Source organism: Athene cunicularia (assembly GCF_003259725.1).
Source record: "Athene cunicularia isolate RWA chromosome 1 unlocalized genomic scaffold, athCun1 chr1_part1, whole genome shotgun sequence".
In the NCBI taxonomy this organism is placed as follows: domain Eukaryota; kingdom Metazoa; phylum Chordata; class Aves; order Strigiformes; family Strigidae; genus Athene; species Athene cunicularia.
This window is the reverse complement of record NW_020799091.1, coordinates 124,090,106-124,103,888: the sequence shown is the minus strand read 5'-3', so window position 1 is coordinate 124,103,888 and position 13,783 is coordinate 124,090,106. Positions and strand designations below refer to the sequence as shown.

At 42.7% G+C, this 13,783-nt stretch overlaps 1 protein-coding gene across 4 annotated transcripts in view; it reads left to right on the top strand.

The window, feature by feature from the left end:
- The first annotated feature begins 344 nt into the window (after nucleotides 1–344).
- Nucleotides 345–13,783, top strand: part of B4GALT4 (beta-1,4-galactosyltransferase 4) — a 32,876-nt gene continuing 19,437 nt past the window's right edge. The window contains exons 1-2 of one of the 4 annotated variants that reach the window (XM_026855751.1): nucleotides 5,687–5,777; nucleotides 6,537–6,550. The gene's annotated coding sequence lies outside the window, so the exon portion shown is untranslated. The other 3 variants (XM_026855741.1, XM_026855726.1, XM_026855732.1) reach the window with 3 other exon arrangements.

The following is a 13,783-nucleotide window of genomic DNA, read 5'->3' as shown; positions in this document are numbered from 1 at the left end:
ATCAAGTTACATTATAATTCAAATAATCCTCTTAAACTGATACCATGATGATTTAAATGTATGCAACTCTAAACAATAGCAAAATTTTCAGTTCTGATGTTGCTGGGCCGTCTGCAGCGCTAATCTTGTGTCCCCCTCAGTCTTCAGTCCTGTTGTTGACTCTGAACTCTTGCAGCTAATCGTATTCATCAGTGAGATGGAGAGGGATAATACCTGCACAGAAATGAGAAGTGAAGGGTTGTAAAAGAAGCAGAGTAGGGGAAGCGGTTCCGAGTTAAGTGTCATCCCCTTCTACCTTCTCCCTTTTTCCTCAGAAGGGCTAGAGCCTGGCTGCTGTTCAGGTGAGGAGGAGGAGGAGGGTTGCAGAGGCACAGGAGCTCTTCAACCATGAGGGAGTAGGAGAGGAGGAGGCCATACCACAGCTCACCTTTAGTTCTCCACACTCCCCAGCAAGATCTGATGAGGTGGGGAAAACACAGGTTAGTAACTGGGTGTGATGAAGAGTGATATGCTGTCATCTTCCGCTGCCTGAAATTTTACTGAGCTTCTTGTCCAAAAGGCTTAATAGTATTCTGATTCTCGGGGGGTGGGTGGGTATGTTTTTAGAATTACTTTCACAAGCATTTGATTAAAATTGCTTGTTGCTGGGTTGAACTAGAATTATTGGAACAGTTTTGAATTCTGTCAAACGCTGTTCCAGGCCATGATACTTCAAAAAGATGGGAGTTAAAGCTCTTAAATTGTATGTTTGAAACTTTTCTCCTGCATAAAAATCCACCTGCAGATTGGATGAAAATTTGCATAGTTCTAAACTGTGTTCTAACATGGAAAAGGTTCTGTACATTTAATAGCTTAACAAAATCATGACATCTGCGTAGTGTCTTGATGGCTGTATTTGCAGTATGCACTGACAACTTGTAATCCTTACTAAGACTGGAAAAAAGTAAAATCTATTCTTGCTTAAGGAAGCTTTGACTGGAATGTCTTTGGTGCAGTTCTTATGCTGAAGTACCTCCATGAGAAACAAATAATGGGATTCTGTTCTTAGTTATGCATTCATAATAAATGTACAACTGTATTAGTTTTAATTTTCTTACAACTTTGCTTGTGAGTAGTTGTAAATTGAAAATTATAAATTATTTAAGTAGCCACAGGTCTATAATCTTACCTGAATGTCTGTCCTGTATTGCTTTAGTTATCTGTGGTTGACCCCTTGGTTTAAAAAACTAATTGTGAAGTATTTAAAGCTAAAATAAGAATGTGCACTGGTTTAATACAGTATTTTTCTCAGATGATTTTTTTTGTGCAGGAGAAAGGCGAGTGAGGAATTTGGCCAGAAATGTGTTGAGGTTTGTTTTTTGTTTGTGTTTTGTTTTTTTAAATTATTTCGATTTTTGTGAAGTGGCAAGTTCTCTGACATCTGGCATCCACTCCAGCAAGGCGGCAGCTGCCAGAAAAATAGAGGGTATTGCAGAGTTGAATCATGACCTTAGCTTTCCATTATACATGAGATTCCTGTGTTCACAGAAATCTGTTTTACCATGTGCTTTTTCAAGATATTCCACTGACCTTGGGGGGGGGAAGATGTTTGAAGTTATGCTGTGTTTTTTTAACAGATACTTTCTGTGGTAAGCAGTGAGGTAGTTGCAGGGTGTGCCAGTACTGTTATCTGTATGCTTCGCTCTGTTTCTGACAGTGCTGTCTTTTACAGTGAAGTCAGTGGCTCAGCTGTAGTTGTGTAACAAGAGAGGCCATTCATAAATGTGTTTCTTGGCCTGGAGATGTTAGATTGCATTTCCTAGCATAAAATCAGGGTTCATTATCTCTTAGGAAAATGAAAACTGTATGGGAGTATTGGAGTAGCACCCGCTCAGTTGGCCTGTGCTTGATGATGATACTGGGTCATTTGCAGCAAAGCAAGAGTTGGTCCTTTCTTTTTTTAAGTGAAACGTGACCATATAAAAATGTCTGCTGGTTGCTTACCAGACTGCTTGGAAATGTTGAAAGTAGCTGTATATCCACTATCTAATATTTGAGAAAAATGTAAAGTGCTGGAACAAGAGTGATGCTAAAGCCAAGATTCCTCTAGGGCCCTGTATTAAGGGAAAATATCAACTGAAATTTCTTCTGCATTGGTGAAATTGTTGCCTCAAGTTTGTCCACCTGAAGATAGATTTGCATAGCTATGGTTATGCCCTGTAGCGATGACTGTCTAGATGAACAGTCAGAAAGTGGCAGTCAGTTAATCTGAGGTGGTAGAAGTGTGTAGTTACTATTCTGAACGTCAGTAGAGGACAGTGAACACACATGTGGTGCTGTGGCTGGAGGTTCAGGGTGGAGAGGACTCTGTCACCTGGGTGTACTAGTAGACAGATAATTACATGCGTTCTGAGTTAATCTGTATGAGTAATCATTAAGAAGCTATATGTCTCAAGCAATGTACTGCATCTTTTAAACCAGTTTTAAGTCGGTATTTCATATCAGGTAATGGAATGCTGTATGGAGTGTAGGTGGCAAGGTGGTGGTGCAGGGGTGGCCTCTGTGAGAAGAGGCCCGAGGTTGAACCCGTGCTGAACACAGCCAGTTTTAGCCAGCCCTGAAACCTGCCAAGGCTGAGCCCACCACCTGAGCTGGTGGTGCCTCGGGGAAAATGTATTTAAGAAAGGGCAAAATGCTGCATAGCAGCTCTAAGAGTGAGGAGAGGGGGCGGGGAGGGGGAACCAAACCAAAAAAAAAAAGAGAGACACAGCTTCGTGAATGCAAAGGTCGGAGGAGGAGGCATTCTGGGTGTGGAGCAAATCTCTACCCACCCTACGTAGCCTGTGGAGGGGAGCACGCTGAGCAGATACCACCCTGCAGCCCATGGAGAACCCCACGGCGCAGCGGGCGGGCATGTACTGGAGGAAGCTGCAGCCCGTGCAGAGCCCATGCTGTAGCAGGCTCCTGGCAGGGACTGCAGCCTGTGGGCAGGAGCCATGACCCATGGAAAGGGCCCATGCTAGAGCAGTTCGTGAAGGACTGTATGCTGTGGGAAGGACCTGCACTGAAGCAGGGGAAGAATGTGAGGAGGAGGAAGGAATAGCAGAGAGGAGCTGTTATGGATTGACCTCTGTTCCCCACCCCTCTGCACTGATGTGGGGTGGGGAGTAGAGGAGCTGGGAATGAAGGAGTGAAGCTGAACCTGGGAAGAAGCAAGTGTAGGGCAAATGTTGTAGTTTTTGTCTCTCACCATCCTACTCTTATTTTTTAATTGGCAAAAATGAACTTTACCCAGGTCAAGTCTATCTTGCCTGTGATGGTAATAGGTAAGTGATCTCCATATCTTTATCTTGACCCATGAGCTTTTCCATCTTATTCTCTCCCCCTGTCCTTTTGGGGAGGGGGGATGTGAGAGTGTGGCTGGGTGGGTGTCTGGCAACCAGAAAATCAGTGACACTTATTCAGAGGACAAGGGACTTCACGCATAGCAGTGCTCAGGGACTTCTGCTTCTGTCCAGTGCATTCCCTGTGGAGCAAGTTGTTCAGCTCTGATCCTAAACCAAACCAGGTTGGAACACAGGACTCCTTGTCTGGGGTAACGGTGGGTGGAAGAGCAATAGTGTCCAATTATAGGGATACGTGAGACACTGAGATGCTCCTATTTTCTTCTCAGCCCTGCATGTCAGTTAAAGGTGTATGGAGAGTTCTCTTTCAGCGCTTTTCTGCTATGATGTTCCTTTTGTATGAAATTAATTTATTGTATTTGCCTGCCAAGCTCTCCCTCCTTTACATCTGTTGCAGTAATTTCTTCTGTGATGCCCAGATGCATCAGTAAGTGATGTAAGCTAAGTATCTAGGTTATTTCCTGATGTGTTACAGATTCTTTATCTGTAATTCAGGGAGTTGGAGCTGCCAGTACTTTTGTTCTTTTACACTGAGTATCAAGCAGTTATCAAGTAATAAATAAGAGTGTGGAGCTAGCACATCTGTTTGTGTGCTTAACACATCTGGAATGTTTTAGCTGGCACGGACTTATTCTAATCAGGCCGCACAAATACACCTTGGTCTGTTTGTTTTTTTTTTTTAACTCATACATTTCCTCTTTAAAACTGTCTGGTTCAAGACAGTTTGTAGAATGTTATTGCCTGGAAATGTATATTATCATCCTCCTAAAATAACCATTCCTGTTGCACTGTAAGCTGAGCTACTGTTTTTCTGGTGGTAGTTGTACAAGGTCTTCTGACCTTTTTCAGTGGGAAGGGTAGACAGAGGATCATGGGAGGATATAGAAATACTGCTTGCCTCCTGCTCTGGCTAACCCCCCGTTTGCATGAAAGCTGATGTTGGTGCAGAGAAAGCATAGTATGGGGACTGGAGCAGAGGAAGGGGAGACAAGTGACAGTTGCGATCCAGGCTGGACTGGCTTCTGTGACTGACTAGTTAAACCACACTGTAGGCCTAAAGGTTTTTTTTCTACGCTACTGAATGTCTGAAACAAGGAAGTTTTTCCCCAAAACTCTTGTGCAGTTCTAATAATAAATAAGACCTTTGTGGCACAGAGGTGGCTTACTGGAGAGGCTTTGAAATATCTACCAGCTTGGAATGTATGTGTTGCACAAAGAGTTTAAACAGGTTTGAGTTACAGGATATTAACACCTGTCATGAGGCTGTACCTATCCTTTCTCTCCCACCTTTAATACAATCCGTCTTAACTGTGTACCCTGTGTGTACTCAGGCCTCATCCTTTCTATGGTGTTTTGGCATTATCAGTGTGTTGACTGGAAGCATGAGAAAATCCCACCCCTGACCTGACGCAGGTGTGCTCATAAATTCCCCTATGTAGGTGTAACTCTACTGAAGGAAATCTGTTTGTCAGCTTAATATACAGTGGCTAGGTAGGAGGCTTAGGTAGTTTTGCAGCAAAACTGTTCCTGGTAGCTCTGTGCATGGCTGACATTGCCCTGCTGCTGCCCTGGTAGCGCCCCAGATGGGCAAAGTGAAGAGACTCGTCAGTTATTTCCACCCTGCTGAGTCCATGAGGTTGCTAGAGGAGTGTTATGGGGCAGAGGGGTAGAAAAAGCACCAGTGAGGGACAACCTTGTAATAAGGTTACACGTTGTGAAAAGACTGGTCAATAAGCCAGGCATAAAGTACATGCTTCTGCCCATGGTGGCATTGTCACCAGCAGGTATGTCAGGGTGGTAACGGAGAGGAGTGTGGTGGGAGTGTCTGGTCTCCTTCACACGTATGGACAAGAGGGTGGGCAGCTTGACCTATGTAAGAAGGATGGCATCTCTAACATTAAAAATCTCCAAATGGAACAGATACTTAAAGGGTTCCAAGAGAAATTGTGGTTTGCTTTTAGGAGCAAAGGCTTGCGCCTTTTGCTTCTAATGGGATGGTTTCTTATAGTAGTTATTTGGATGCAGTATTGCTTCTGGCACAGCGCTCTGTCAAGAGATGTCTGCGTGCCCCCGTGCTGGTTCCACTGTGCTAGGGAGAAAGAAGAGAGGCTGTCTGCCATCCCACACTGGGACAGGAGCCGAGGGAGGAGCATGTGGGACGGCACTAGGGGGCCTTTTAGGGCTGGGGAAAAGCGGGATGTGTTGGCTCTTTTTTTTTTTTTTTTCAGTCATCCTGCGAGTTTTGACCTGACTATTTCCTGCAGCATGTGAGAGGTAACACAGATCTCTTTACGGTGTGGGGTTTCCTGGATGAAAAGTGTCTGCTGCTTGCGTAGTGTGTTCCATACTTGTTGGAGTGGCTGCTCTACAGGAAGGAGGGATGTGGCAGCAGCAGTGAGTGGTTTAATGTTCTCGCATCATTTGGCTGAAATCGTGAGAAGTGGAAAGCTGTTTGTCTGAGGATTGGGTTTCTTTTGTTTGTATTTTTTTTAATAGCCCATGACTTCACCATTTCTGGGTGCAGTTGGTGTGTTTTTTAATAGGAAGACTTAATAGGATTATAAGTGTTGTATAAAAGAGGTGTTAAAAACTGTTAGCTTAATGTCCTGCTAAAAACCTGGTCTGCTGAAAAGAAGGAAATACCTGTGAAAGAGACTTGTAAAACTTGAGGACATGAACTGTCTTGCACAGATGACTGTACAGCAATCAGCTTTTCTTTCTACCTTGTCAGTTGTAAAGAATTTAATTCTTTCTTGGGGGGTTTAATGAAGATTGCTGTACTTCTTCGTGATAGTCCCAGAGCAAACTCATTGCTGCTTTTGATTTTGGCCTAGATAAAATAACAAATAAAATACTGCATAGTACAGAGCTGATAAATGCAGTCCCAAGGAACTCTTTCGTGTTTCATTTCCTGCTTGAACTTAGGAGGGTTTTTAAAGTTAGGTTAAAGGGAATCATTTTTGCTGCTGAAACTTTTTTGCTGTCTGTGGAATTTGTACGTGAGCTTGAGGAGGTTGCAGGGGCTTCTGGAAAATCCAGCATGATAGGAAATGTGTCCTTACTGGGCAGCGTGGTCAGAAAGTTACTTTGTGTACATTACAAATTAATTTTCCAATCATTAGATGAAAGTATCTCTCTGGAACTGTCCTGTAGATGTTCCACAGAGGGTGAATTGTTTTAAATATAACCCCCTGAAAAATTTAGGCAGCGTGTTCTTACTGATAATTTATACTGTTAAACATAACTTTTTTGATAAGTAATCATGTGAATCTGAGTTTTAGCATAGTTATAATGACAATTTTTATCAAAAATGTCAGGCAAAATAAGTGTTTGGAAAATAATGAGTTTTAATGAACTCCAATTTTGTTTATAATGTTACTTTCCTTCACTAATATCTAGATCAGGGCTACCAATAATCAGTCTTCCTGCTGATATTGCTGTCGTCTGTCTAGGAATTTTGCTTAGATGAAAAAGAACAGTCTTTACAATATCTGGATATCTCTGAGCTTGGTAATGCTGGTGGCTTCAATCAGGCTGCTAGGCAAATGGGTACATTGACCCTGCAGCCCTTACATGGGGAACCAGCTTGTATATATGTTGCTCGCTTGCTCAGTTCTTGCACGGCGTGTTAGACTCCAGTGCATGTGTTTTGCTGCCAGGAAAACCCTGAATGAAAATGGATGGGGTTCTGACCTTCCTAGTTTGCTTCAGAAGAAGTTTTGTCTGTGCTGGAACCTTGCTTACTATTTTGGGTTTCCTGGATGGGGAGAAGCAAGTTAGGGCTTCATCTTCATGGAGGAGTCATGCAGCACTGTGTTTCTGTTAAGTTCCTACAGGTAGCCTGTGGAACCTTGGTGCAAGCAAGTAGGGTTTGGGCACATGTTTCAAAAAACGTAGCAGGCTACAGGACCTGAGTTGGCAGAGAAGCTGCTGAACGCAGGGACAGTTACTGGTACAGATATGATGTTGGGGAACACAGATCATGCAGTATTTATGTACCTCAGTATGATCATGGATATCTTTAGAAGTGTGTTTGCAGTATCTGTCTAGGTAGGAGTAGGTCTACCATTTAGATGGAGACCTTTCTTGTTCTTCATTGATGTTTGGACTTCTGGCTGATGTCAGATTTGGATAACTATGGTCTTCTGTTTGTTTTTTTCATGGATTTTGAAAAAATGGGTTTTTTTAACCTTGTAGCCTGAAGTGCTGTGCCCTTCTAGTCAGCTGTAAATTTCTAAACTGGATTTGGTTATGCTTCATTGAGACCTTATTTCTCAAGAGTTGAACTTTATGTTCATATGAAAGCTTCCTGGTATCGTTGAAGGTCAAATCTAGCTAGAGTCAGGTTTGAGAACAATGAGAAACATTTAATTGCATCACAGATGTTTTCCCACCCATATTTGAGGGTTAGTCACCCTGAGTTATGAAGTATAGAAGGAAGAACTACGTTTCCAGCATCTTGGAGATTATTGTTTATAGCAAGGTTTAGTATTGAATTTTTGTTTGAACTATTGTTTGCACATGTTTTAACGTCTGACTAGGTTGTCTTTTTTTCACCCACCAACCAATGTATCAGCCATGATTTAGAGATATCAAAGATGACAAGAAGAGCTTCTGTAAGTACATAGGTAATAGAAGATGAGCGAAAATGTGGTGCCATTCCACAGTGAGGTGGGAGACTTGGTTATGCGGAATGTGGAAAAGGCTGAGCTACTGAATGCTGTCTTTGCCTCAGTCTTTACTAGCAAGACTGGGATTCAGGAATCCCAGAGACCAGGGCAAAAGGCTGGAGTAAGGAAGCTGTACCCTTGGTGGAAGAGAATTACATAAGAGGTCATGAAATAATTAAGCAAACTGGACATACATAGATCCATGGACCATAATGGGATGCACCCATGAGTGCTGAGGGAGCTGACTCATGTCATTGCAAGGACACTCTTGATAATCTTTGATTGATCATGGCAACTGGGAGAAGCACCTGAAGGCTGGAGGAAAGCAAATGTCACTACTGGCTTCAGGAAGGGCAAGAAGTGTGACCCAGGGAACTATAGGCCAGTCAGCCTCATCTTGATACCTTGGAAGGTGGTTGGAGCAGCTAATCCTGGAAGCCACTACCAGGCACATAAAGGACAAGAAAATAATCAAGAGTAGTCAGCATGGATTTGCCAAGGAGGAGTCATGCTTGACCAACTTGATAAACTTCTACAGCAAAAAGAGTGGCTTGGGAGATGAGGGGAGAGCCGTGGATGTTGTCTACCTGGACTTCAGGAATGCCTTTGCTCTCTCCTGTAAGATCTTCATAGACAAGCTGTTGATGTATGGACTGGATAAGAGACAGTGAAGTGGATTGAAAACTGGCTGAACAGCTGGGCACAGAAATTTATTATCAGCAGCATGATGTCTAGCTGGAGGCCAATAACTAGTGGTGTACCGCAGGGGTCCAGTCCTGTTCAACATTGTTGTTAAAAATGTGGATTATGGGGCAGAGCATGCCCTCAGCAAGTTTGCAGACTGCACAAATTGTGAAGAGTGGCAGGTACACCAGAAGGTTGTGTTGCTCCAGCTGTGTGGGGACCACCCAGCTGAGAAGCAGCTTGACAGAAACAGACCTCGGGGTGGTGACACCAAGCTGAATGTGAGCCAGCAATGTCCCCTTGCAGCAAAGGCGGATGTGATATCGTGGGCTACATTAGGTGAAATACTGCCAGCAGGTAGAGGGAGGTGATCCTTCCCTTCTACTCAGTGGTGGTGAGGCTGCACCTGGAGTCCTGTGTCCAGTTCTGGGCTCCCCAGTACAAGACATACTGCAGAGAGCCCAACAAAGGGCCATGGAGGTGATGGAGTGGAGCATCTCCTGTGAGGAAAGGCTGAGGGAGCTGGGGCTGTTCAGCCTGGAGCAGAGAAGGCCCAGGGGAGAACTTCCCAATGTGAATAAATACCTGAAGGGAGAGTGCAAAGAGGATGGAGTCAGGCTCTTCTCAGTGGTGGACCAGAAGTCATGGACATCAACTGAAACACAGGAGGTTCTATCTGAACATCAGGAAACACTTCTTTTACTGTGAGGATCACTGAGCTCTGGCACAGGTTGCCCAGGGAGGCTGTGGAGTCTCCACAATAAGCCACCTGGACATGGTCATGGCCAACTGGCTCCAGGTGGCCCTGCCTGAGCAGGGGTGTTGGACCAGATGACCTCCAGAGGTACCTTCCAACATCAACCATTCTGTGACTGTGATTTGCGTATCCTCAACCTGTACTTAATTGGTAAGGGTTTAATTTTATCTAACTGGAAGTTATGAAGTGCAAAGCATCTGCTCCCTTATTTCATGTGAATTGCAGAATGGCTGTTGGGCTTTAAGGCTGCATGACTATTCTAGTCAGTATTTTATTAAGGCTATTCCATTAGTAATGATTTTATGGATGTATTACAAGTCTGTCTTTTATACTATTTCTCCAGGTCGAGCTTTTTAACAGCAGGCTCTGGGCCTAACATTGTTTTCTTTTTTATCTTTTTCTTTAAGAAGTCCCAAATTCTAGTGTTCTTGACTCTGGGTTAGCTGCCTGATTTAGCAACCCTGGTATTTTAAGCTTGCTAGTGAAAGATCACTTTTTCAAATGAAGAGTCCTTAGTGTAAAATGGTAAAACAACACCTTCCAGAGGAGCAATGATCAAGTTCTCTCTTTTTTTTTTTTTTTTTTTTTTATTGAGGCTTAACCTCTTGCTTGTCTTTTTATTTCCAGTTACTCTTAAGTTCATGAGTTTTCCGTCTTTGGTGGGAGTCATAAAAGTGCCAGCTCTTCACTGTGTTTCTCAGTTGCCTTCATTCATAAGGGTACAGTTGTTCATCGTTTGTTAGGGGAGTCAGACATGCTTTCTGTGCACACACCGTTCTTGTCTCAGGGGAAAGAAACCTGATACCTTTTAACCTATGAAGTAATAATGTAAGGTAAGTTGATGGGTGAATTGAGTAATTTAAAATACCCAAATATATCAGTGCATTCCACATTTTGAAATACATACTATATTCTCCATAGAAAATATCAAAATACCAGAGTGCAAGTTTATGAAGCACAAATTACACCCTTTTGCATGTGTGTTGTGATGAGTTAAAAGTGACTAATTGTGATCATGCATGCATGTTTATGCTGCTCTGTTGAAGTGCTCAAGTCTGTTTTAAGCAAGAGCAACATTCTGTTGCTGCCATAGAACTCAGTGGAGACATGGGTTTAGTTATTATGGGAAGTAATTCCCAGTGAGCGGTAGTACGGTCTGAATATTTGTCAGAGGCCAGTACTGTGAACATTTAGTAATAACTGTTTCTAAATGAATCTTGCAAAGCTGACAAAGGAAATTGCAAAATGTAAGATTTCACCTAGCTGAATAGGAGTTTATATTCCTAACTTAACATCCTTATACCTTACCAATATTATACCTTCGTATTCTTCCAGATACTAAAAAAAACCAAAACAAACAAAACAAAACAAAACAAAAAAAACAACAAAAAAACCCAACAACCAAAAGTATTTCAAAAGTTTGGTCTTCTGACTAATACTGTTGATCACTTCCTGATGTTTCATTGTTTTTCCATGGAGAGTTCACTTTTTAATTTTTTATTTAATTTGTGGAAAAAAGAAATTTCTTACGGAGGACAGACAGCCCATTTGCACTAGTGTGTGCATTAGAGCTAAGCAACTGTCTTAGCTTTTTTTTGAGAATGCAATCCACTTCTGATTAAGTGAGAAGCTATGAATAATAAATTTTTTTTTAGCAAACACCTGTTGATAGTCATCCCCTGCATGTTAAGTTCAGTATTTTAGCTTTGTATTGTCCTTTTCAGCCCAGGTTAATCTGGAACATGTTTGGCTTGGGTGGTGGAAAAGGAAATTCCCTCCTGGTGCATGCACTTTCTGCAGTGATACCCTCGGTTTATTGTGGGTATTACACCCCTTGGGGGAAGTGTCTCACCTGCTGAATGCTGTGCAGTAGTCCAGAGGTTATGAAAGGCAGCAATTCAGGTTATTCCATGGAAACTTGCAGGTTGAGTTTAGATGAGCAAATTATAAAGTCTTTGATTTAATAATTAAAGGGTAATATTACCCATGGGGTCCATAGCATTTACTGTTCTCAGATCATTCATACAGCTTATCGCAAGTTTTCCTGTATGCAACTATTGTGGACTATAAATTGGTGGGTGGTGGTGGACATTTTCTCTTTTATTTGAATGTCTATTGATTCAGTGATGAGATATGGTGGGATAATAGGGCGAAACATTTAGTCTGTTATTCCCTCAGTTGCTGCAGCTCTGAGTAGGAGTCCTGAGCAACCCGATCTGAAACTTTAACAAAGCTGCAGTTCAGAATCGCTTCAGCCCTGCGAAATTCTTCCTCTGGTAAGACAGGTAATGACAGCTAGCTAGGAAGTAATGCTGGCTTGAAAGGCATGCACTGATGTTTCAGCTGGTGACAGTCAAAGCCAAATGTTACCCTGTTTACAACTCATTACTTGAGCTAAAAACTGGAACTATTTAACTCAGAGTGCATCAACATGGTATTTCTGCTGTCACCTCTTAGGGCACCATGGCTGCTAGTTTATATTATTATGTCTGCTAGCAAGACTCAGAAAAATATAAAAAGTAAAATTCATTGCTGAAGCAAAATATATTCATTGAAAATCTCAGCATTTTTGTCTTCCCTTCCATTAATGTAGTTTTCCCATTTAATTTCCTTCTACTTACTTTTATTTTCCTGTTTAAGGGGTATCCTGGTTTCAGCTGGGGTAGAGCTTTTCTTCCATGCCTGTTGCAGAGACTGACTGAATTGAGACTTTAGAAACATGGGGAGATTTTTAGCTGGGTTTAAGCCATTTTTTCTCCTTGAGTCCACTTCAAACTTTGTGATTAATTTTTCTTAACTGTAAACCAGCAATTACTCTCATCCATTTTCCCGGACAAAATGGAGCGTCCTGTTTGCTGGGAAATAAATCCCCCTGCCTGCCCCTGTGTTTTTTCTCTCCTTAACTGAGATTTTCCTCTTTCCTCTCTTCCTGTTGCTTTTTTGCATCTTAGTCCCCTTGCCCCCATCTGCCTGCGTTCCCAGTAGTGTGTTTGTATATTGTTTCAGTACATCAGCTATAGCCTACAGCTGTGGTGAGGAAAAGCAGAATAAAGACCGTCAGAATAAATAGTATTGGTTATTGACAACAACAACAGGAGTACTTTCTTTTTTAAAAAGTGGTTAAAAAAACTAGTATTTGGGGTTTACGGAGATTCTCATCTTGCAGGCCCCTAGAGTTAATGATTGTAGTCGGCCTTAGTATGGAAAACAGTGGAGTGAGGACTCCATTTCAACCTTTGGTTTTAAAATACTACCACACTTTTTTAAAAAAAGCTAATGAAGCTTTTGTAGAACAGATCTGTCAGATCTCCCCCTCGAGGGGTAGAAGCTGGAGAATCCCCTTCCATCACTGCCTTCTCCCTCATCAATCTGGATTAATGAATTGTGTTCTGAATACCACCAAGACTGTGTTAGGACAGTTGTTCACAAAACCCAGAACCAGTAGGAAGGTTACCAGGTCAAAAGAAGGTTTGTATGTCCGTTTGAGGGGAAAAGTAAGGGGGACAAATCCATGCTGTCATTGCACTGATCTCTAGACTTTAGGATAGCTGTGTGACTGTATAATTCACCTTTAATAGCTCCACCTGGCTGCGTTCCAGTCCAGATTTGTTTGTAATACTCGGGATAAAGTTCTTGAGTCCTGCAGAAAGATGGGAGACTTGAGAGTTTGTTTCACAGTGGTGGTGGTAGTACCCTCTCCAGCACTCAGTCAGCATGTGTTGTACCCTGAGCTGTAACAAAGGTGGTGTGACAGGTACCAGAAAGAAAATCAAACTGCCAGGTGAGCTGGTGCAGATGGGCTCATGTGCACGCTGCTCATGGTTAGCATCATCTCGCTTCTGTAGCAGAGTGTCAGAAAGCATGCTCCAAAATACTCAGGGTGAGCTCCTTCTGGGATGTGTGTGGTGGTTCCGAGACATTCGTATGTGTATTTTTAATACGGGACTGTATTGTGCCTGCCAGAGTAGTGGTGGTCTGTAGTGTGATGTTGAGGCTGAATATTGCTTGTCCCAGGGTTGTGGTGAAGGAGGATTGAGTGCTTGCAGAAATGTGGCTTGGTGGGGTAGCTGTCCGCAGTGAGAGCAGTGCTCTTCCAGGGCTATGAGAGACCCCTGACAGCTACTTCTGTAGGAAGAATTCATTGAACAGCTCTGATGGTGCAGAAGGAGGAAAAAGTTTCTAGTTCGCTCTTCTGTTGTCAGTGTTGGCTATATAGGAGAGAACTGGTGGAGGTATGATTTTTACCCCAGTGTGCAGGTACATACAGTAAGGAGGTGTGCTAAGTCAGT